The 25,560-nt window shown below is 41.8% G+C and overlaps 1 protein-coding gene across 5 annotated transcripts in view; it reads right to left on the reverse strand.

Moving 5' to 3' along the window:
• Positions 1-25,560, reverse strand: part of LOC111866213 (neuropeptide Y receptor type 1) — a 439,022-nt gene that overhangs the window by 145,627 nt on the left and 267,835 nt on the right. Inside the window, exon 1 of one of the 5 annotated variants that reach the window (XM_033752160.1) lies at positions 25,183-25,218. The exons of 3 other annotated variants lie outside the window; for them this stretch is intronic. The gene's annotated coding sequence lies outside the window, so the exon portion shown is untranslated. Of the gene's footprint in view, positions 1-25,178; positions 25,219-25,560 lie in introns of those variants that run through there. One more of the 5 variants, XM_033752161.1, reaches the window with a different exon arrangement.

Raw genomic sequence — 25,560 nt, forward strand, 5'->3', positions numbered from 1 at the left:
ACAGCAGTGTCACGGTACAGAATTTTGTTGCAAGATTTCATGTACGTACGTGTGTGTATGTGTTAATGTAAGAACCAATGTGTAGATTTACAGGTATGTGTATACAGGCATGTATGCATTTGTGTATGTATGTATGTATGCATACAGGGCCGCGCTATAGGTTAAGCGGTTAGTCGCTGGCTTCCCAACGCGGCGGCCCGGGTTCGATCTCGGGGTCTGGTGAAATGGGATTTGTGGTGAACAAAGTGGTGCTAGGGCGGGTTTTCTCCGAGTACTTCGGTTTCCCCTGCCAATCTTCATTCCACCAAATTCCCCATCATCATAATCACCCGGGGCAGGCTACAATAGGCCAATCAGTGGCCGCCGTGCCGAGTGGACTCAGTTGGACTTCACCCCCCACTAAGCGAATTAAAAAAAGTGTTTGAATACATGAAAGTAGAATGAGACAATGTCTCAAATCGTTAAGCCTCTCGGAGGAAAAGACAGACGCCCCTCACGTCAAGTCCGCCAGCTGCGTGTTACGATAGCAGCACTCGCGATCCTGAAGCAGTTGCAAGGATACCCGAGTCAAAGCAACAACCTGTATACAGATTTAAGTTGCGTTAGGCTGACTGTGACTGCTGCAGTAGTATGATAAGACAGCTTCTGCCAACATACTCGCTTCCTTTCTAAGAATAAACGATCGGAACATGCAAACGGCTACCGTTACCCACGAAGATGCCTCTCATTATGTTGCCTTCAAGGAAGCAATCGTAACGTGAAGAAAGTTCGCATGGAGGAACACGGCGCTCATAAACGCTGATCATATGGACGCCCATCGTCCCTTCACAATTTATAACCAACAAAGCTCTATAGACGACACAAGAACAACGTAAAATAGAAATACAAATTGTAAAACAGTAACAAATTTTAGTTCTTAATGCATACAGGAATGGTAGTACGAAGTAACGGTCGAACAAAAACGTAAATCATGTAACAACAAAACTCGCATAAGTACATAAACACTGTCATAATGATGAAGTTGTGTCTGTACTTAATTAATTAAGCGTTATGCTATGAAGCCATATTGCGGACTGGAGGTATAGCTCCGCCATTCTTCACCTAGACACTAGACCAAGGTGAGTGGTCAGCTTTATGTTCCGGCCGCTTTATTCCGCGGGGAAAGAGTTCCGGTGCCCATTGGATAGAAGTATGGGTGGGCTCCAAAGCCAGTCTGTATGTTGAACAGAAGAGAAGAAACTTGCCACTGTCGGGATTCGAACACCTTCCATCCAACTCGTAGCCAGTCGCTATACAGACTCCCAAACACTGATATATGGTGCATGAAACTGCAGTGTAGCACTTAGAGTGGTAAGTGTACACAGGTAGACAGCAAGGCGATCTCATTAATATCAAAATCCTAAAAGATACTGCGATACACAAACACACAGCAAGGCGATTTTATAAGCCTCTTTTTATTTTTTAAAAATAATGTAAGTACTGCATTATTAGAGAGCGCTCTTCTGTTTAATTAAGTACACGATTAACAATCAGATCTCTGAAAGCGGCGGCAACATAAAGCCTAGCATCCTCCATTGATGTGTCTCCATTAAGGTTAAGAGAATAACACGAGGTAGCAATGTGCGCCGTGCTCCGCTGCGCTCCCCTGGTCGTCACGAGTACGTTCCGTAGAACAAAGCCGAAGAGCTCGGTAACACAGGGCATTGCCGCTTCATCTGTCATAAATAATTGGTGCGCAGGCCTGAGCTCTATACTATCAAAGGATATTCCAGCTCAGTTGGTGCAGATGATATGGACTGAGCATACAACTAATTACAGTCATGTTTCGTGGCCCTTAGCGCAATGACTTCAACAGTGACGTGTAGGAGACGCAGGAACAACTATTTATTCAGTAAATTACTTCGACACAAGAGATCTAGCATAATTATAATTACTATAACAAAGAGATAAGGATAATAACAGAGAGACTTGCGTCTCGAGCGCTTAAATTTCAGAGATTTTAGTGTCAGGTTGCAATGAAAGACCACCAAGCGACAAGATGGTGCCATGAGTATCAAAGTTAGAGCAGCAAAGCGGAGAAAGCCAGACTGTGTATTATGACTGGGCTCTGGGTACACAAAGCCCTTAGTACTTCATAACTAAAGCCATTGTAATAACAACTGGCATATTTATTAGTATCAGACACAAGTTCATGTACTAATTACGTCAGTGACTCGTGCCTTCTCACATCATTATTCATGTTGCTGTAAAACAAAAGCAGCCGGTACAGCGACGGAATATGGCGCGGGGTTCGATTCCCTGCAGGGGCAAGATATTTTTTTATACTTCACAGCTTGAGGTTGAGGCACTATTCTACAAGCCGCAAGGTCGAGAGTTCGATTTCCGTTGTGGTCACTGGATTCTGCAATTGACCTAATCCTTCCACCTACATTACGTCCCTGGGGTCGACATCTAAAAGAATGAGTACCAGGAATCTCTGTGGGGGTAAAGGCCGGCCGACGCCTTAAGACTGACAACCTCACCGACATCTGTGAGCTGACTGTCTAGAGAATGTGGGAGCCTCGACGCCTTACAGCCTGTTATAAGAATAAATTAACCTTTACTTACACTTCCTACCATCATGCGGCTGATGATATAAGACATGTGAAGTCATTTTCTTTGGTTTGTAGATTAACTGTTTAAACCCGTGCAATAACACCGCAGGCGGTCAGAACTTCCTTATGTAAAGACTTAAAAATCATTTTACCAAGAAACGCTGTGAAATATTCTACTTGTGTTTGCATCAGCCTGTTCCTCTACATGCATGAGAGCAATTAGTAGGCCGTTAATGCCATCCTTAATTATATTTGTTGACAATTCTGAAAGGATTAATGCTCTCAGATAACGGCGTATAAATGTTTTACGAAGATAAACATTTAATGTAGGTTTTAATGCTTCTGGCTACGTTTATCTTTCTCTCTGATAAGGATGTCACTTTATGCCTCCAAAATAGAGTTCATCATACCTGAACAAGATTCCTACCATGATCAGGTTGTTATGGACCAGTTCTTTGAAGCAAAATTCCGAGAGTCAGTAAATAGGTCACAAACGGAAGCAAAACAGTTTTAACTGATGTAATACGTTTTCTGTGTGTATCACTAGGTAGCAGCACAGTCCAGCTTCATGACAGTCTAGTAAGAGACGCGCATGCCCATGTTCAGAGGCTGTTCTCAGTAGTCAAAATGGCGACCGTTCTTGAAGGTTTACAGTACCGAGGAGCAGAGTTTTCTGGTGCTTTTTTTGTGAACAAAAGGACTCAATGGAAAGGATATTTATAAAGAAATGTTTCCTGTTCACAAGTTGGTGGCAGACGTTTCTCTGCTGACGAGGAGGTTGAAACGGAGGTGAAGAAGTGGCTGAGATAACAGTCAAAAGATTTCTGTGCTGCGGGTTTCGATGCACTGGGAAAGCAATGGGACAAGTGTATCAATGTTGGTGGAGGCTATGTCGAGAAATAAATGTTTTTTTTTTTCAGGTTCGAATATCACATGTTTTACTCTTTATATCCATTCGTGTCCTATTTACTGTCTCTCCCTCTTGTAGTAGCATACGTAGAGTTCTACCACTAAATGAGCTGAGGTAATCCTATGTAAGGACGACTATATTGGCTGCGACATTGGAGAGTTATAACACAAGGACATTGGTTCGAATCCTGTAGGATCGTGGAGCTATTTCCGTGTGTCTTTGTAATGTAATCGGCAACTAGAAGCTTTTATATCAGACTAAGACGTGATTTACAAAGCAATGAGAAGATAAATAATCGATTTTCGAATGTTCCCTTCGATAAATCAGTTTATAGCTTTACAGTCTAGCGTTTGAAAAGCTCTGTCTTCTGACATATAACAACGTGTAGTCCGGTAAAAGTCAGCTGATGTTTCAGAGTAGTATATCGCTTCCATCTTCATGGTCGAAGAGTGAACTAATCCTGCAACTAGCATTAAAGAGGCAGCATGTACATATCGCATTGCTGCCTGCATATTGCTTCGCTACCACGTCGACTCTGAAGATGGTAGCAATATATTCCTCCGAAAGCACTAATAGTCACTGCTTGAGGCTGAACAGGAAAATGGCCAAGCCATCCCGAGAGGATGTTTTGCTGGACTTATGATCCTGAGCGTGACTGATTGCGTGTGTGTAAGGGGCAGATGCATTAAGCCAGGTCACGAAAACCTCCGTACAAAAACAAGATCTTACGGCGCAACTCTCCGTAATCCTTAGCTAAATATTAAGCGCACGGACTTAATCCCGTAGACGTGTTCAACATGTACGAATTAATTTCAGAAACTGTTCCGGAGGCTGAACATATGCTCCCCCCTCACCCCACACCCTCCCCACCCCGGACACAAACACGTCGAACATTGTTTCGAAATTAACATCAAGTTCTCAGAATATTTTACGACCCCACAGTCTGTTTACGGTGTTTTTCATTGTCAAGTGAGCTGTATATTTCGTTATTTCAAACGCCATTTGGAATTTGTTTCAGTACGATATCTACAGCGCTGAAACGGAAGAAACCCCAGTCTATGTAGGCTGCCCATTACATCAGTCACAGGTTGTCACAGGTCACACTCTGCTGGAGAGTTGGAGAACTACATGAGTGGGGAGAGAACTTGACAATCTGAGAAAATCACATAGTACAACAGAACTCATTATAATTCTAGAAATGTCAGAGATCTGTTGTTTATTTCAGTGCAATTTCAAATGAAAATACTAGTAATCATTATTAAACGGTAAAATATTAATTGTACTCAATCTTAGTTCACGTGTGTCCGTTTGGCGCGATAGTCAAAATGAATAGGCACTGTCCAAATAACACATGGCGCCTTGTTTTGTCTTGTTTGTGTGTATATGTTTATTTTGTCCGTCTCGTTAATCGTATCTACTTTATAATTGGCCTTTGGGCTGCTGACTAAGCAAGTAAATAAAGGAAATAATGAATAGAAATAATTAAATCTCAAAACAATCCCGTATCTTTAGACATGCACAAAATTAATGTGGGTAAAAAGTAAAGGTACTCCTGTAACAAGCCGTGGAAGCCTATAGGTTTGTGAGACGTCGAGGCTCCCATATTTTCTACACAATCAGCTCACAGATGGCGGTAAGGTTGTCAGCCTTAAGCGCCGGCCAGCCTCCCTTCACCCCAGGTAGATTATTGGTATTCATTTCTGTTAGAAATCGATTCGAACCTAGGACCACAGTGCGGCTGGAAGGGTTAGGTCAATCGAAAAATCCAATGACATAATCGAGAATAGAACCCGCGACCTGCCGGCTTATATCGCCTCAACAATGCTACCGCGTGCCCTATATTAATTATGGTAACGGGATAAAATTTTTGGCAAGATGGGGGAGGGGAGGTTATACCAAGTTTCAGAATCACTTGATTATATGTTTGTGTAATGTCCACAATAAAATGCTATTACAAAGAACACAAATGTTAGATTTAACAGAACTTTCCTTAACAATTGAAATTTCAGTTTCCAAAGTTATGATGCAGAATTCATGAAAATGGATGTTTCAAACTTCTTGTTAGTCACGCTTCACAGTGCTGTGGCCACAGCAGGAGTGGAAAACTGTAACGGCCAGTTAAAATGACCTCCAAAGTGTGGCATAGTAAATTCAAAGTCATATTTAAAGTCACTTCAAAGTATGAAGTAACACATCTGAAGTCCCAGTAAGAAAATTAATAAACAATAAAAATTAAATAAAAACAGCGAAATGTTTAAGCTAATTGGAAGCGCTTCTCTAATTCTTGCATTTTTGGGTTTAACATTTCTGAATTCGTAGGACTGCCAGAATAAGTAAATAAATAGTATATAAAAACGCACAGAACTAGGAAACCAAAAGGATATTACTGTTTTATAGGATGTGGTGTGCTGTATTCTCGTAGAAATTTATCGAATTTTTACTGTAACGCGCTTCCTCTATTTCCAGAGCTGAGGACTATTTGAAGACTGGAGGCAATAAGTTTCTCCGAAACGTCGGTAATATGTGTCGTATCTTCATAGCTGCATCCTCGAAAACCTTGGCGCTACTGTCGATTACCAAAGTTAGCACTGTAGTATACTATCATGACAAAGGAAATAGATTTCGTGTCCGAAATATCTGAAAGAATCATACTGTGGGTGAAACCAAATTCTAAATTTAATATATGAAATTAATGCCTCTCTATTTATATACATAATTCGAACAATTTTCTTCGATTTTAGCAGATATAAAATTTTACTCGAGATCACATGTTCATTGTCTGGTATTCTTACTCCTCAGCACTGAAGATGAAAGCGATATGTGCTTCCGAAACATCAGCTGACGTCCACCGGACTACATGGCACTATTTTCAAAAAGACACAACTCCTCGTAGTCACCGCTGTGATAACCTCAAATCCGAGAGAGATGATGTGGGTTTCATTATCAGTTACGTTTTACGAACTGACTGAATGAATCATCATCGCATATATGCAGAACTACGTCATTGCTTGGTACAGAATTTTACCTCCGAAAGTATATTGATGAATTTTCAACAACAGTAGCCTTAGTAAATATTCATTCGCTTTATATGACACTGTTTCATTCTCCTGATATTTTTTTCTTCTTTTATTTACTAGAATGTATGACATGTATGTGAAAATTTAAAATATAAATTTTCTCCGTAATCAATTTATCTTAATATACAATAGATCCGTATTCAAATCAATGTGGAATACTATATGAATATGTAATGCGTATATAACAGCGCATATGCGCTATCAGAATTCCATAAACTCTATGGATAGACAGGTAAAGATAAAATTGTCCCTATGTTTAATTAATTAAGCACCTGAAGCGGGTTCTTGATGTCAGCACTGGGTAGAGGTGAGTGGTCAGTGTAACACCCGATCAAATTTACCTTCAGGCAAGGAACTCCCTGTACCCACTGGACAGGACACTGGGTGAGCCCCAGAGCCAGTCTGGGCGCTATTATCCTTCCCATTATATTTTTGTTGGCACTAAAGCCCCAGTGGGCCTAGGCCTACCTACATGAACTTCTCTGTTCACTTCGGTTTTTCTAGATCTTACACATTCGGTAGGACTCCTTGGGCGGGTGATAAGCTCGTCGCAAGGCCTCTACCTGTACACAAACACAGAAAAACCCACACACACAAACTAAACATCCATGCCCTGAGTAGGATTCGAACCCACGGTCCCGGTTTCCAAGCGAGCGAGACAGTACATGCCTTAGACCGCTCGGCTACCGTGACCGGCCCTTTCCATCATTAGGCCTATTAAACCCTATCGTCACGTATCCAGGGTTTGCATGACCAGTAAGACGGAGTTTGGATTTGATGATCGAATTTATTGGACCTGTGTACAACTTGTTACAACATTTCACAAATCACCTGATACACTGTCATCTTCTTGCGACTGGACACTCCACGAGAACTACTTTGACTTCCAACGGAACTGAACTGCACTGCTCTGTTGTAGCCCTTTGTACTCCTTCAGTTCTCTTTCTTCTTTGATTCTGTTCTCTACTCTTTATATAGTGTCGAGGCGGACTTATAGAAAACATCGCTTCTTCTCTTTTGTATTTACAGCGCCGTTGCATAGAAACGGAAGTTATCCGATTGTTGCCTGCGTATATGTTGCCGCGGGAATGTGTTTACAGAGTCGTTCCCTAGCAATGGGACTACATGCCACACTATTATTGATATTACGAAATAGAATCCTGTCATCATTTCAGAGGTCTTAAATTTCTTTCTTTTTTTTCTGGTTGATATTCTAAAACCATTTTTGGTTGTATGAAGACGCTGCTTCGCCTGTAGCCTCCTGCACTCAACTGTCAATGTTGTCTTCCTGTGGCATATCCCGTGTTTACTTAAAAGTGCCTTGTATTAGCCACGACCACTTCGTTCTGCATCCTCTTTAATTCATTATTCGCAATCACCCACTTATTTGACTCTATGTCAGGCGCTCACAGCACAGTTCAGTTCATTGCAAACTATTATCATTTAGGCTAGATTCATATAATCACTTGTGAGTAACTAGACACGTGNAATTATTTACAATCACCTATTTATTTGACTCTATACACCTACGTATATTTAGGCTAGATTCATATAATCACTTGTGAGTAACTAGACACGTGATTTGGATTGACAATTGGATTCACTGGATGCTTAGAGTTCGTAACTACAAGGAACTATAACACCACTGCTAATCTACTCATTTAACAACTCACTATAGCACACGCTGAGTCTCAGTCTGTTATTTATTAGTTGTTGCTCGGTGACGGTTCCCAACAATGAAGATTCTTCTGATCTCGTGTTTACGTCGTTGGCGGCTGGCTACCGTCTCACAGCTAGTCCTCAACTGGCAACTCACTGACTATGTCTCATTATGAAAAGTAAAAGTCAACGTTACCTTGCGACTGGCGGTTTACCACCAATCAGTTCGTTTTGGAGCCAAACCCTTGAGCTGACGACCAGAGATTTTTACCAACCCAGCTCTTGCTGTCATAGTCCTTATGCAACATCCCGTCTGAAGAGAAATGAGTTTGTCTCTTATGAATATGCCTGGCCTCTTGTCAAGTATACGCATCCCACTTACAGCAACTCGCTATGACTCAGAGTCAGAGTCAGAGTCAGAGTCAGTTATTTTCTGCCAATCGGTTCGTCTTGACGCCAAGACCCCCTTGAGACTCCGGGCGTGCAATTTTTTCTTCTGAACCTTAGCGGCTATAGTCCGTGCGTAACATCATCTCTGACAAGAGGATGTGTCTGTCGTTTACAGTTCTTTCCGATCCTCGCCAGTGCAGTCAATCCGAGTCCAGCGGGACTCATGACCGTATTATACTGCCTCAAATTCTAGACTCCCCCCAACGTACAGGGCCAGATCCCCTTATTTACATCCCAGTTGCACTCCGCTGGTGGCCTCGTTATGTATACTCGGCACGGACAGCATGAAGAACACCACACACAACAATCCATTCTATTGTTGACTGTATTCGTTGCAGCGGAAACGTGTTTACCCAGCCGTTTCTTCGCAACGGACCATGTAATCATGTCACAATATTGATTCCAGTGTGCACAGAACCATAGTATTAAATAATTCTGGACATGAGTGCATATACTATTGTGACATGTTGACCCCTACCTCCCCAGCTGCACGTAGCGGTAACGTAGCGCTCGCGTAATAGGCGAGTAATCACCCCGCAACTCTCCCCGCGGTGACGTCACGAGCGGAGCCGAAGTGAGCCGAGCGGNATAGTAAAAATTTAAAGTTCTCCCATTAAGAAGTTTGGAGAAGTCAAAATAAACCTTCACGCAGTCTTAACTCCCGCTTTAAACATCTGTGAGTAGTTAGCCTTACGTTCCATTCGCTTTTCATCAGAGGAAGAAAGTCCTAGTACTGAATAAATTGGTTGGCCTGAGATTCTGTATAGATAGGGTTATGGAGAGAAACATGTCTGCTCCTTCTGGGGCTCGAACTCGTGTCATCCAGCCTATAGCTCTAACTTGTGTATGAATATTTATTGGTTTAATCAGTCAGTGGTGGGCTGTAATACTGGGCGTACCGATGAGAGAATCAATGAGGAATGGCTGAAACGTTTCCAGGCGTAACAATTGTTGCATTCGTCGGTTACGTAATATTATGCAAGTGCTATGATAAATATTTGTGCTTATTTAGCGTTTAATTATCAGAGCTTTGGTTACTTTAGAATGAAGCCGTTCACAAACATGTGTAGAATAAATACATTTTGAGGTGAACCATATTATTTTTTGTGAACTGTGTGTTAGTCGCTCAGAACCTGCGGTAGAAGTCAGCGCTGTGATTCATAGTGCCAGCCCGCTTCAAAGGTCATACGCTGGTTTAATGCGGTACAAATTTCCACAATTGTTTTCTCTGTGCACTTCAATTGTTCACACAAAACTACATTTCTCGCAGGAATGATAAATTCATTTTAGTTGCTCCAGACGAGCTCGTTTCACCACTGTGCAATTTCATCAGGTTTCATTCAGATAGGAAACAGAGTGTTTGAATAATAACGGTGAGATTTCGAGGGCTAATATTCAGAAAAATGAGAAATATATTCGGGAAATTAATATTATTATCTAAACTGGACCTCAAATTATTTGAACATAATTAGTAAGTTCCAACATATGCACCGTTCGTGCCCCTCATTAATCATTTACTGACGAAGACCAGTACGTTCCTCTTTAGACTGGAACTTTTTTCTGTTTTCAGTATGGCTCCAGTATTTTGACACTGGGTATTCAGAGGTATTTATAGGGGATTTTTTTGTAAAAATTTACCTAACTGTGCAATGATGTAAATACATTGTGAAATAATATAGGTACCACGAAGGAGAAATCTCACTGACGCTAACAATAGTAAGGAGACTGGCCTAGAAGTAAACGCAGAAAAATCAAGTGCATGCTGATATCTCGTCGCCATAATGCAAGAAAATTCATAAGTACAGACAGCCAATAGATCATTCGAAAATGAAACATAGTTAAATTATTTGGGAACGAGAATAACAAATCAGAATTATATTCAAGAGAAAATTAAGAGGACACTGAATTCAGGTAATGCCTTCTAACATTCAGTTCAGAAACTTTTATTTGAGCGTCGGATTTCTAAAAACTTAAATCAGAATATATGCACATAAATACAAATTTGCTTTTGGTTTTGCGTGGATATGAAAAATGATCTCTGATATGAAGAGCGGAGCATAAATTGAGGGCGTTTGAGAACAGGATTCTGAGGAACATATATAGGTCGGATAAAAAGTAGTGGCAGCGCCTCTAGAGTTCTGAAATTACTTTATTACCTGAGGTAAACACACTTACATTCCTTCAACATAATCGTCCCCCATGTGTACCACTTCTGACAATTTTGTGGAAGGCGTCGTACACCATGAGCGCGTCCATTTCTGTTGATGTCCAGCAGTGACCGCCCTACAGCACGAATAATCTCCTCTCTTGTGTTGTAACGTGTCCCTCATTTTGGCAAAGATATCATAATCACACGGACACATATCGGGTGAGTATGGCGGATGTTGCAGTATCTCAGATCGCCAGCAGCGAAGGAGATCCTTGACAGCATCAGCAGTATGAGCCCTTGCATTGTCATGAAGGATGATGGGGTTCGTTGCCAACAAGTGTCGTCGCTTTCTCCTGAGAGCTGGACGAAGATGATTACACAGGAAATTGCAGTAGTAGGCAGCGTTTACTGTCTGTCGTTGAGGTACAGTGTGGTGCAGTATCACTCCATCAGTGTCATATGCCACAATGAACATCGCCTTCACATTACTCTGTGTAGGGCGCACTTTCTTTGAACTAGGAGAGCCAGGATGCTTCCATTCATTTGATTGTCGCTTCAAGTGTAGTTCGTATGAGCGAGCCCAAGTTTGCTCCAGAGTGACGATCCTTCCAAGGAAGTCGTCACTTTCCCTCTGGTACCGGTCCAACAGATCCTGTGCAATTGCATAACGTTGCCATTGTTGCACCTCAGACATTGTATGGGGTACCCAGCTCGCTGCAATTTTGCGGTATCCAAGAATATCGTGCAGAATGTGGAGCACGGGTTTGTGACATACGCCTACCTCAGCACCTAACTCCCGTGCAGCCCATCGACGATCAAAATCCAGCAAAGAAGCAAGAAGCTGAATTGTGTGGTTGTCAACATGGGGTCGTCCTGAACGGCATCCCTCCCTTCACGGAACAATTTCACCCACCGTGCCACTGTGCGATATGGCAAAGCAGCATCATCACATGCTTCTCGCAGTCCCTGATAAAGAGTTTTGTGCACTACGACCTCGTGCAACTTCAATTTGTATCCAGGAGCGTTGTTCTTGTTTCATAAACATGTTGTTAGGGGGACTGAACTGGGCTCCTGCACTTCAAGACGATGCACAATGCAACTCAATTAAACACAACCAGTGCAACTCACTGCACTGCTTCAACTGAACTTCTGCTATCAGCTACAGATGGCGCTAGTGCCATCTGACGCACATCTTTCATGTTACAGCAGTGTTGCCACTACTTTTTATCCAAACCTTTGTATCTGGACGAAAGAGAGATGAAGTGGCAGGAGGTTGGAGAAACCTCATAATGAGGAGCTTCATAACTTTTTCTCTTCACCGAGTATAATTAGAATGATCAAGTCAAGGAGTATGAGGTGGGCAAGGCATGTAGCACGAATGGGGTAGACGAGGAATGCATGTAGGGTATTGGTGGGAAAGACAGACGGATATAGACTATTAGGAAGATCTAGACGTAAGTGGGAGAATAATATTAAATTTGATCTTAGAGAGATAGAATGGATTGGTATGGACTGGATTCATTTGGCTGAGGACAGGGACCAGTGGTGGGCTTTTGTGAACACGATAATGGGGTTCCATAAATATTTGGGATTTCTTGAGTAGCTCAGCGACTGCTAGCTTCTCAAGGTCTCAGCTTCATGCAATTAGCTAAGGATGCCTGCAGAATGTATGACTTACTTCGTTCCTAGAGGAAATGGACTTAAGAACAAGCAGCAGCTCAACAAGGGGCGGGGGGGCGGGGTTGCTACAGACACAAGTTCACCGTGAGAATGTGGTGAGGCAAAACACTTGACTAAGGCATGACGGTGCCTTCGTTTGTATCTACCTTCATTAACACTCTGTAGGTATTGATCCGTATTTCAGAGCTGCAGCGGCTTAAATCCAGGGAATGTTGTTTCGTACAAAGCCTGCCAACAACCTCCAGTACTCTGCCTCTCTTAATGCTCCAACAGATTCATTTCCAAATATGTCACCAGCATGCGTTAGTTGAAGTATGGAAATCTATTGAGATATGATTACCTGGTCCATTGCGAGGCAACGGCTGGGTATACACGATTCCGAGACAACGGATATACACGCAACAATAAAATACATTGTTTAAAACTGTGTTTTCTATGATGTCCGACAAGAAGCTATATAGCGGGCACGAACGACGCAACACCGCGACAGCACGTACATAATCATGCTGACAGTACGGTGCAACATATGACTGACAAAAGACAGACCCGTCCTCTCGTCAGAGAGGGCGCCCCACAAGACTGTAACTGTCATACAGTAATAAATATCTGGTCATGAGCCGCAGAAGTAGCTCGACACCAAGACTTACTGACTGACCGTCAGTCGCAATGTGACTTTGACTCTGGTGCAACAAATGTAGCACCTACGTAGAAATTTCGACACCTCTTTAGTCGAAGAGGAGGCCCAATTCTGAAGAACATGTGTAGAAGAGAATAAAAATCTTGTTCATGGGTCTCGGGGAGACTGAAGCGAAGAATGACTGTGCTGGCGAAGGCCAGTAGCAATTTAACTTACCGATTGACTGTAAATACAAAAATATTCTCTCCCGTCAGAGAGGATGTTACACAAGGACTCATTGGAAAAAGGAACGCTACTCAAGAGCCTCAAGGGGCTTGACGTCAAGACGACCTCACTGGAAGTAAACCGCCAATCTTAAAGTAATACTTACTCTCACTCTAGTGGCCGCGCCATAGCTCAAGCGGTTAGTCGCTGGCTTCCCACCTGGGCGGCCTGGGTTCGATCCCGGGTCTGGTCAAGTGGCATTTTTGGTGGACAAAGTGGCGCTTTGGCAGGTTTTCTCCGAGTACTTCGGTTTCCCTTGCCAATCTTCATTCCACCAATTGCTCCACAATCACCCTCACCTATCATCTGGGGCTGGTACAATAGGCCAGAAGTGGCCGCAGTACAAGGGACTTAGTCCCACCCCACTAGCAATAAAAAACCTCTGACTCTAATTGCAAATATAGACTGTTAACTCTGACCGCGACAAATGAAAGACCCATCATTTCTCCGGGAAAGGGCGCCTCACATCGACAAAACCGCAACTGTCTGACAGTAACAAAAATCTGGACGTGGGTCCCAGATGGGGCTTGATACCAAGACTTACCGACTAATTGTCGGTCGTTCTGCGATTCTGACCCTGACCTCAAAGTCGAGAGTCGGCAGTTGTGACAGTTTGGTTGTGAGTTGTGAGTTGGCAGTCAGCAGGCAACAAAATAAGCACGAGATCAGGAGAATCTCTTTTGTTGGAACCGTTACCGAGCAACGACTAATTATAATTATCACAAACTGACACTCAGCGCGTGCTATAATGATTTGTTAAATGCGTAAATTGGCAGTAGCGTTATACTTTCTTGAATGCTTGCTACCATTCAGTCGAGAAACTTTTGTCTTCTCGTCTGCTGTCCAAAAATATAAAAATTAGAATATACAAAACTATAATTTTGCCTATGGTTCTGTATGGGTGTGAAACTTGTTCTCTAACATTAAGGGAGGAACATAGACTGAGGGTGTTTGAGAATATTGAGGAGAATATTTGGACCGAAGAGAGACGAAGTGACAGGAAGTTGGAGAAAACTGCATAATGAGGAGCTTCATAACTTGTACTCTTCTCCAAGTATAATTAGAATGATCAAGTCAAATAGGATGAGGTGGGCAGGGCATGTAGCACGAATGGGGGAGACGAGGAATGCGTATAGGATATTGATGGGAAATCCAGAAGGAAAGAGACCACTGGGAAGACCAAGGCGAAGGTGGATGGACAATATTAAAATGGATCTTAGAGAGTTAGGATGGTATGATATGTATTGGATAGATCTGGCTCAGGATAGAGACTAGTGGAGGGCTCTTGTGAACACGGTGATGAACCTTCGGGTTCCATAAAAGGCTGGGAAATTTTTGAGTAACTGCTGAATTGGCGGCTCCTCCAGAAGGGCTCAGCTCCATGGGTAAGTAAGTAAGCAAGTTATACTTCCTTGTATCGTATTTACGAGTTATAAGCTTTCAATAATTCCAATTATCAATCCAAACCCCTTGTCAAGCCACTAACCCTTGACAATATTTTACAACTTCACCTTCCTGTAACAAGAATATTTGTTATTATGAAAGTGTATTTATTATAATACACAGAAAGTCCTCCTCCAAAACCTCATTAGATTACACGCGTGAAAAATATGAAAAATTATACGTCGAATACGAAAAATTCATTTATACGCGGTGTACCAAACATGCAAAAATAACACATACACACACACACACTACCGCCGTTGTTTAAAAAGCTAACGACGGATTAGCTGCTGCCTATGTGTTTGTGGAACCAATCTGGTTTGTGAACATTCACTTCAACTCTCATCCCTATGAAGTCCGTCCAATGGATTTACGGAACGCACCCCTTCCGAGGAACGTACCCCCAGGCGTTCGACAAGGGTTAACTGCATTGACAAGGCAGAATTTTTAAATTTTTGTGGAGTGAGCTGAGACTGGTTTCACTTGGTACACCGACCACCAATAGGCGTATTGTACCAGCTCCGGATGATAAGACGAGTACGACGCATTTGGTGGAATGAGAACTAACAGGGGAAGCCAAGGTATTCGGTGAAAACCTGTCCCAGTACCACTCTATCCTGGTATCGAACCCGGGCCGTCGTGGTGGGAAACTACCCCTGTAACGGGCCATGGAGTCCCGTAGGGTTCCGAGCCGTCCAGGCTTCCACATTTTCTAGACAGTCGGCTCACAGATGGAGGTGAGGTTGTCAGCCTTAAGCGTCGGCCTCCCTTTACCCCAAGGAAGGTTCCTGGTACTCATTTCTGTTAGTGGCTGTGTCGACCCCAGAGCCACAATGCGGCTGGAAGAATTAGGTCAATTGAGAAAATCCAATGGCTTCATTGGGAATCAAACCGGCGACTTTTCGGCTTACAATACGAGTATATTGTAAGTTGCAGATCTTTCTTTGACAACTGTGTACTTATTCCAAAGGTCAAATAAAGTCTTCAGGTTACAAAACCCGATGATTTATTACCGTGAGAATTAGCTTCTAACGGCGGTGATTACGGATATAAATGCTTTCCGGGACGCGTCGCCTTCTAATCGATAGATCGAAATCAACGGTTTTGTGAAACCTGCTGCCCACATCTTCTGCCACTAAGAAAGGATCAGCAGGTCCCTCAGGAAAACTCGTAATGATCCACCGGTCTCACGGTGGCAAATCCCAGAAGACAAGTTGGCTCAATTATCGCTTCATACTTTTATTTCGCTTATTGCCAATTCGCATCTCTGCTTGACCACAGATTACCTCACCTAATCCTTGCGGCCGCACTATGGCCCTGGGGTCAACTCAGCCTCTAACAGAAATGAGTACCTGAAATTAATTAAATAATTTTCCTGGGGAGTAAAGCGCGGCCGGCGCGTAAGACTGACAATCTTAGCGCCATTTTGAGCCGACTGTCTAGATAATGTGGGAACCTCAACGTCTCACAGCCCTATGGGCCTTCACGGCCTGTTTACAGGGATAGCTTTACTTACTTTTACTTTTATGGTTTTGAATTTCTTGACTGAGAATTTTCATGGTTTTCTTTAATTCTTTCAGGGAAATACCGGTAGAGTGCCTTACATTAGAAAAGACCGTTTCCTTTTACATCCCTCACAATTCATTGTTCATTATCATCAAGCAATTCGATGCAATACTGTTTCAGATACTGACAGAAAAGCTCAGGCGGTTATTCGCCAGATTCCCACCTTGGCGGCCAGCGTTCGATCCCAAGTAGGTCATGCGCGATTTGTGGTGGGCAAAGTTTCACTGGGATAGGCTTTCTCCGAGTACTTAGATATCCCCTGCCAATTGTCATTCCACCAAATGCTCCAGAATCATTATCATCATCCAGGGCTTAATAGTGATCGGCGTAACAAGTGGAGCCAGTTTCATCCCACCCCACAAATAGAACAAGAAGGAAAGAACTAACTGCCTATTTTCCTTGACACGACACGAACCGCATAGCAGACAGAGAAATTAGGGGACACGCAGAAAGCAAGGTGATTTCATAAACTTTTTATTTTTTCAAAACGACGAAATTAGGTTAAAAATAATAAAAAAAGTAATGTTGAAAGTAGAGTTGAATAAGCAAGAAACTAAAATGATTTTGAAGGTTCATCCGGAAATTTTTGTTGACTTGTAAGCCAGTCAGGGGGCATGCGGTAGCGTAGTTGGTTGAGGCACTATGCTACAAGCCGGAAGGTCGCGGGTTCGAGTCCTGAAGTGGTGGAGTTTTTCAATTGATCTAATCTTTCCAGCCGCACTACGGTCCTGGGGTCGACTGAGCCTTTAAAAAAATGAGCACCAGGAATCTTGCTTAGTAGTAAAAGGTGGCCGGCGCGTAAGGCTGACAACCTCACTGCCATCTGTGAGCAGATTGTCTAGATAATGTGGAAGTCTTGACTTCTCACAACGCTATGGGCCTCCACGGCCTGTTACAGGGAAAATTTTACTTTACCTAAGCCAGTCAGAAATTTCATTGGATCGTTTGCAACACGCCAGCGAGGGTGTAAAAATAACGTGACCAATTGTATTTATTGGCTATGGCGCACCAATAAACTGTGCGGAGCTTGACATTTCAGAGTGGAGGGGCGGATCGAGTGGACATTCGCGCTACGGGAACTGCAGCTGATGTAATGAGTTGTACTGAACTGGACAAAGCACGGCGTGGGGCTGGCGGGAAGAGACAGGACACTACGTTCCCATAGCAATGAGTTCCAATAATTATTGGGTCATGTGTCATTCCAGTGGGCATATTTGTTTAATTAAGGGTTGTTTTGAGACGCTGTTAGTCGTCAGACTATAGCAGGGCTACAGTCTTTGGGTGGGGTTGTATTTCACGATACTTCATGTATTTGATCTCTACCTCCACTCCTCCATACGCCTACATGGGGTAATGCTTAATTAGTTAAGCACAGGGACACTTTACAACATCAAGATGCAGAATGACTGATGAACAATGAATTGGAATGGATTTGCTAAGAAGTGGGCGCGGACTAAAAGCGGAATTATACCGGAATTTGTCTAGAGTAGGCATGTCAAACTCAACTTGTACCGATGGCCAACTCAGCCCTATAGTCCTGGGGCCGCACTTCAAAATAGAAATATACATTAGATTTTGATACAAGTAAATTTAACTCTACTTATTATTTAGGAATAATTTCAATATAATTACCTAAAGTCACATATCTTACAGTTTTAAAAAGCAAGAGAATGCTATTTTTGACAAGTATCAAACAACTTTTCAATATGTAAAAAGAGAGATTACACAAGAAATTTTTAGAAATAGCAAAACATTGAATTTCCTGCAGCCTGCTAATTTATGTCTGTGTGAGTCTTCTTGTCTTCTGGTCTGTTGGAAAATTGTCTTTACAAAAAATATTTCTACTCAAATTTTAATATTGATTTTAATATCAATTAGCTCTAAAAGTTGAGGGGCCGCACTTTGTGGCTATGGGGGCCGCATGTTTGACACGGCTGGTCTAGAGGTAAAGAAGAAACTTATGAAAGGCCTAGTCAGAACAACGGTGCCCCTCCTGGGATTCGAGCCGAATACCTCCCGAATATAAACTTAGATCTTTACAGGTAGGCGAAGGTATTTGGTGACGATAGTGAATAATGTAGAAGGAAATTGTCGTGGTTAATTTCAAGTAACCGTCAAGGCATTCACCTGGAAGAACGGAGTAAAACAAAGAAGACTCCCAGTCAGGGTAGACGGTGTCCAAGCCGAAATTCGAACCACGCAACTGCAGAGCATAAATCTGAAGTGTTACTGACCGAGCTAGCTTGCTGCAATCTCCACTGAGACACCGGTTATCCTCAGAAAGATTTCTCGTGATTTTTGTCAGTCCCTACAGGCAAATGGCAGGATAGTGCCTGAAATTAAGCACAATCGCCTCTTTCCATATGCTATCAATCGCATTAATTGTTTATTATGGTATCAACTGGCACTATAGCCTGAATTACTGAATAAAACATTAATGAATAAATAAAATAAGCATATAATTACAAATTCTAAAGGACAATTTTACTGTAAATGAAATAATTCTTAAACAACTAAAGGTAAAAGTAAAGTTATTTCTGTGCTTACTTAATTGAACATGACGCCATGACGACGTATTGGGGAGTGGAGCTCCACCACTCTTGATCTTGGCACTAGATGGAGGTGAGTGGTTAGCTTCACACCCCAGCCGCATTAACCCCAGGGAAAGAGTTAACAGTACCCATTGGATAGGAAACTGGGTGGTCCCCAGAGCTGATGTGATCGCTGTGCAGAGGAGAAAAATTTCCTGCCCCTGCCGGGAATCTTACCACGGCCGTCGAGCACGTAGCCCGTCTCTGTACCGGTTGATCTATCCGGGCTCGCATTCTTAAATAATTTCGTGACATAAAATGAATGGAGTGAGTTAGTAGATTAGACTTTGAATAGGCGAGAACCGATGCTTATATTACTGAATCTCGTGCCAGCTGAAGAACTCACTCAGCAGGGTGAAAGAGCGCGTTGTGATATCCGGGCGTCGAATATCAGCGCCTACATGACGTCAGTATCCTTCCGCCATCTTAATGTAATTCAGACTAAAACTACAATGAATAAAACATGAAATATAGAGCAGGCTACAGCCACGTAACAAATACTTCCGCTACGAGATACAGTTCCTGGAACAGGCGTACAATTACTGTAAGAGCGATTCACAGAACTCATGATACAGATAAGGGGAAATATGTCGAGATCTAGTTCCGAGCACTCCTGCAGATGTAACAGGAAACTTTGTAGCTATTCACAGGACGGCGACCTGGTGTTGGCTGCTACCGATCTATTTACAGGAGAATATGCATATCTCAGGGTTCAATTTACATGGCTGATTTTCTATTGGCTGTATGAAGTTAGAAGGTGGTATTTGTTTTCGCTTGTGAAGAGTAACAGAAGATAAACTTCCAGTAACACATAGTGAGAGTACGTATATACATAGTTAGTTAGTTATTTAGAGAGGGTGGGTTTCCCCATGCACCGCGACCAGTTTGATCTATTGTGCTTCCCTCTATGATATTCTACCAGTCTCTATATCCTACCGGTACTGGTGCTTACCATCAGTCCCGCCCAGCCAGCGAGACCGGCTCTACTAGCTGAGAGGTATCTATAATGCTTCCCCCATCTACCAGAGGTATTAGAGACTGCTGTTGGGCGGGAAACGTCCGTTAATTTGACTCAGTGACCTCCTTTGGAGATATGAGGTTCTTTTACGTGCCGTAAAGCTACGACACGGGACCCACGGCTTAAGTCCCTCCCGAAGGACTTGTTCCCTGAATTTTTCAGTCCTTAAAAATTCGACGACCTCCGCCGGGTATTTGAACCCGCGTACTACGAGTCATGAGGTGGGAACGTTACCTCTAGACTACTGAGGCCGCTACGTACATACATAAGTAATTTTGCATATGTATGTATACATGTATGTAGGTATGCATAAATGGGCTGCAATACTGATTCTAGTCGGACTGAAATTCGGGGGAACTCCTGTGACTTACGCGCTACTGCGATCGGTGTTTTTGTATTTACAATGTTTTTAAATGAAGTCAATTAGTTCCTCTTCTATGCCACATGCATTGTCGCTGCAATGTGTAATGAGAAGTTGTGTTAGTATTTGCTTTTCGTGGTTCTCAAAATATAATTAGAATCATCAAATCGAGGATGAGATGGGCAGGGCATGTAGTACGAATGGGGAGAAGATTAATGCATATAGGATATTGGTGGGAAAGTCGGAAGGAAGGAAACCACTGGGAAGACCAAGACGTAGGTGGGTGAACAATATTAAAATGGATCTTAGAGAGATAGGATGAGATGGTGTGAATTGGATTGATCTGGCTGAGGATAGGGACCAGTGGAGGGCTCTTGTGAACACGGTAATGAACCTTCGGGTTCCATAAAATGCTGGGAAATTCTTGAGTAGCTGCACAATTGGCGGCTCCTCAAGAAGGGCTCAGCTCCATGAGTGAGGATATATCTTTAAGTTGCATGCTGTTAATAAGACGGAATGTGTAGTTGCTTTTGGTAGCGATGAAGACACAGCAGTTGCCCCGAATTTCAACGCACTTGATCATGGCCGAGTAGACCGAAACGTGTACTGCACTGACGAGTTTTAAAAAAGGATTTAATTTTAAAACTTGATACTGTTGCATGGTAGGTGATAAAAAAACTGAAAATAAATTTTATATTTATAGACAATTGGTAGAATTTACACACGTGGGATCTATCCACCGCGAGCCAGCAACTTACACAGGACAATATAAACACAGAAGATAGGTCGCCATACATACATGTTTCGACTGGGATTCGAAAGCACGACCTCAGTTCGTTTTTAGCAAAAATATGCTTTAGGATGCGCATCCACGAGCAATACACAGCATAAGAGAACTGATTCCATTCGCATTCTTTGATAGCCACCGGAAGTCTACTTTTCCGAGTGACATGACATATTGTGAGAGGTTTCAGTAGTCCCCAGAAGGACACTCATTCCTTTTCCTTATACGTAATTTAAATATATCATAATTCGTAATAATTTTAATACATTCGACTCGTGGCGTTTTATTTTAGATTTGCATGAGTGTGAAACTTGGTCTCTAACACTGAGGAACGAACATAGACTGAGGGTGTAAGATTTGAGGCTTTCACCGCGGTGACTATGAAGAAAGCAGTCTTCTGGGATTTGGCACCGTGTATATGTGGTGTTAACCGACGTTTCGGAGGAACGTATCGCCTCCATCTTCAGGGTAGAAGAAAAAATATATAAGAAATCTGCAAGCAAAGAGACCGTGAGAACCGGTANCATAGACTGAGGGTGTTTGAGAGCAAAGTGCTGAAGAGAATATTTGGACCGAAGAGAGATGAAGTGACAGGAGGTTGGAGAAAGCTGCATAATGAGGAGCTTCATAACTTTTACTCTTCTCCAAGTATAATTAGAATGATCAAGTCAAGGAGGACGAGATCAGCAGAGCATGTAGCACGAATGGGACGAAGAGAAATGCATATAGAATATTGATGGGGAAGCTAGAAGGAAATAGACCACTGGGAAGACCAAGGTGTAGGTGTGTCGATAATATTACAATGGACCTTAGAGAGATATGATGGAGTTGAATAGACTGGATTGATCTGGCTCAGTATAGGGACCGTTGAAGAGCCTGGTGTGTACAATATGTGCATTTTATTCATGTATGTACCCCATAGAATGAATGCGTTGTTATGAATATATCTTTAAATGATTCATAAATTAATTGTAACACGAAAAATTTTAATATCAATAGATTTCAATAAACACTTCATACTAAAAAAAATTGTATTACTGTATATGTGTGTTAATGGATATAATCTCGAATCCCGCACACAAAATTTAATACCTGTCTGTTTACAAATACCTCAGCTCAACAAGTTCAGTAAATGTTGCAACGAATTCATCGGGTAAAATGTTTCTGGCAACATTATGTTCAAATCAAAGCAGTCTTCACATAGGTATCGGTAACAGACATAAAAATTACATGCGGTTTGACAGTATTTCCAGAATCTCTGTGTGTAACGGAATATACAGACGTCTGTCACATAAACAGCTTCGTTTTGTGTTCAATTAATTAAATCATAACATCATTTAATACACAGCGCGACCTATCAACGCGCGCCACTGAAGGTGTCTAGAGGTAAGCTTTGCTTTTGTATTCGAGAGATGGTGAATTCGAACCTCAGCTGCATCATCAGCTATCATTAGTCAGATACTGGCGGTCTTTCTCAGATCACCCAGGCAAATATCAGGGTAATACAGCAACTAGATCACGATCATTTCCTTGTAAATCCCTTCCAATTCATCTCTCATTAGTACAATCCGAGTGAACATAGGCTCCACGCTGACGTCATTAAATAACAAATAAAAAGCTGATAATAAAACTGAAAACGCATCTAAGGCTTTATGCACAAGATGACCCAAATGCCACTAAACTGATTAATAATATATACATTACAGAATTTTATTAAAATTGATCATAAACAAATGGTTTCGGTTAATCTGATTCACATTATGGACAAGTAGCGGGCTTTTGTGAATACGGTAATGAACCTTGAAGTTCAATAAATGCTGATGTGATACAGGAAGTGTCGTACAGTGTTCTATATGAAAAGCCGAAGATTATTAAATAAGTAACTCCAAGGAGCTGAGCCCTTCTTGGGGAGTCGTCAGTCACACAGCTACTCAAGAATTATCCAGCATTTTATGGAACCCGAAGGTTCATTGGAGTTAGTAGAGAGTCCGTCGAGTGTAACAATTTGTAGGTCACTTTTTTAATATCACTTCTGCCTTACATGTTTCGGTTTGATACAACCATCATCAGAGGCACTTGCTTTAACTATGGAAACACTCGTTGTTTATGATGTTCACAGTTATGTTTGTCGTGTAGACGCTGCTACAATATGCTGACGTGTAAAAGCACAAAACTTACTAAGATAGTTGAGTACACTATCAAGTTCTCACTTTTCATCCGAAACTGTTTTAAGTTAAAACGCTAAATGTTAAAATATTTAATCTAAAATGCTGAATTCCTCCTTGTTAGTTCATCCCGAAGATGGGAGACGTCAGCTTGAAGTTGTATGGCTTATGGTTCGATGTTTCTTATGTGCTGTGTGTTGTGTACTCAACTATCTTAGTAAGTTTTGTGCTTTTACACGTCAGCATATTGTAGCAGCGTCTACACGACAAACATAACTGTGAACATCATAAACAACAACAGTGTTTCCATGGTTATAGCAAGTGCCTCTGATGATGGTTGTATCAAACCGAAACATGTAAGGCAGAAGTGATATTAAAAAAGTGACCTACAAATTGTTACACTCGACGGACTCTCTACTAACTCTGTGATTGATAGTGTAACAGACCAAAAATGAAACAATTCATTGGAGTGTTCACAAGAGCCCTCCACTGGTCCCTATCATGAGTTAGATCAACCCAGTCCATACCACCCCATCCCACATATCTAAGAAGCATTTTATTAATATCCCCCCACTGGCATCTTGGTCTTCCTAGTGGTGTCTTTCCTTCTGGCTTTCCCATCTTATATACAGTATTATATATACTAAGAGCCGTTCATCTACTCCAAGTGTAATACAGTTACATAATTACGTGATGAAGACAAAGGCAGTTACCAAGAATGAATGACGAACATTCATCCTAACACTTAAAATTAAGAGGAGGCTGTAAATAATGCTTCTGGAAGGTACTTATAAAATCCATAATTGTCAAGCTTATATTCTGGTAATATTTCTATTCACAAATTTCTGCATTATTAAAATTTCGTAAAATTGTCACTAACATGAGACATATCAATGTATGTGAAGGATGTTTTCTTTCATATATTGTCTATTTAGAAAAATTCAGTAAGTGTACGTGACATGTGAAGTGAATTCTTGAAGCTTTTCTATTTCACTTTTGAAACGCTTTATATTCTCTCGCGTATTATACATTCTTTTACACTTATTGCAGAGAACATGCATTGCAACAAATAGACTCATATATCCGTCATTATGTGCTGCTCTCTAGTGACAGGATTCATAATTACAAGTTGCGAAAATTGTCATTTGTTTTGTATAAAAAGAAGAAAGTGTCTCTTTGTCTATAAAACTTTTAACTCACTTTGAAGTGGCTCAATATAAAACCCACCAGACGCTTGTTAAGTGCCAGGAAGAGTAAATAAAATCCCTGAAATCTAGGATGCTCTAGAATTGCGTAGAAAGTCTTTTGAAACCGTTTAAGTGCCCCCAAACTCTACACAGTACATTTGAGGGTAAACTATATAAAAAAAGGAATAAATGTCTGATTTAATACGCGTCTTCGTAAGTAAATAAAGTCTTACATTTTCAGTATTTGACGTGACGTGCTCAGGAATACATTCCCCAGAATATGATCTCCTAAAGCGTACAGGAGGGGGGGATAAAAATGGAGGAGAAAACAGTTTATTTTTTCTCGTTCGATTTACAAAATATAATGGAATTTTTTGTCACATCAGGTAAAAAAATGACTAAAAATTCAGTGTACACAAAACACCATTTAAAACGTTGACAGACAAAACTAATATACAATAGACTCACACACTCTAACACCCACACTTCTGGTACATAACGAAATATGCAAAGACTGAGCCTCTAACAGATACAAGGGATATTTTTAAAACTGAGAATTTTCGGTGACACGTTTTAATATGAATTTCTAAAAAAAACAGGCATATGAACGAGTCCTCAGTAATATGCAAACTTACTTACTTACCTACCTACGGCTCTACAGCCTTATGTTGGACCATGACTTCTTTTCCGGTTCCTTGATCGTATACACCGTCGGTAGGACTCCTTGGGAGGGGGATCAGCCCGACACAAGGCCTCTACCTACACACAGAACAACACAAACACAGAATAAACGCACATAGACATCCATACCTCAAGAGGGATTCGAACCCATGACCCTAGGGTTCGAGAGGGCGAAGACAGTTCATGCCTAAGACCGCGCGGCCACTCTGATAGGCTAATGAAATTATATTTTTCATAGAGGAAAATGTAAAGGCCACAATCAACATCAATGTGTCTATATACTGCTTTTTGACGTAAATATTTTGTAGATATATTCACATTCTGTCATAAACCTGCATTTAATA

This window comes from Cryptotermes secundus, unplaced genomic scaffold (genome assembly GCF_002891405.2).
Source record: "Cryptotermes secundus unplaced genomic scaffold, Csec_1.0 scaffold682, whole genome shotgun sequence".
Lineage (NCBI taxonomy): Eukaryota > Metazoa > Arthropoda > Insecta > Blattodea > Kalotermitidae > Cryptotermes > Cryptotermes secundus.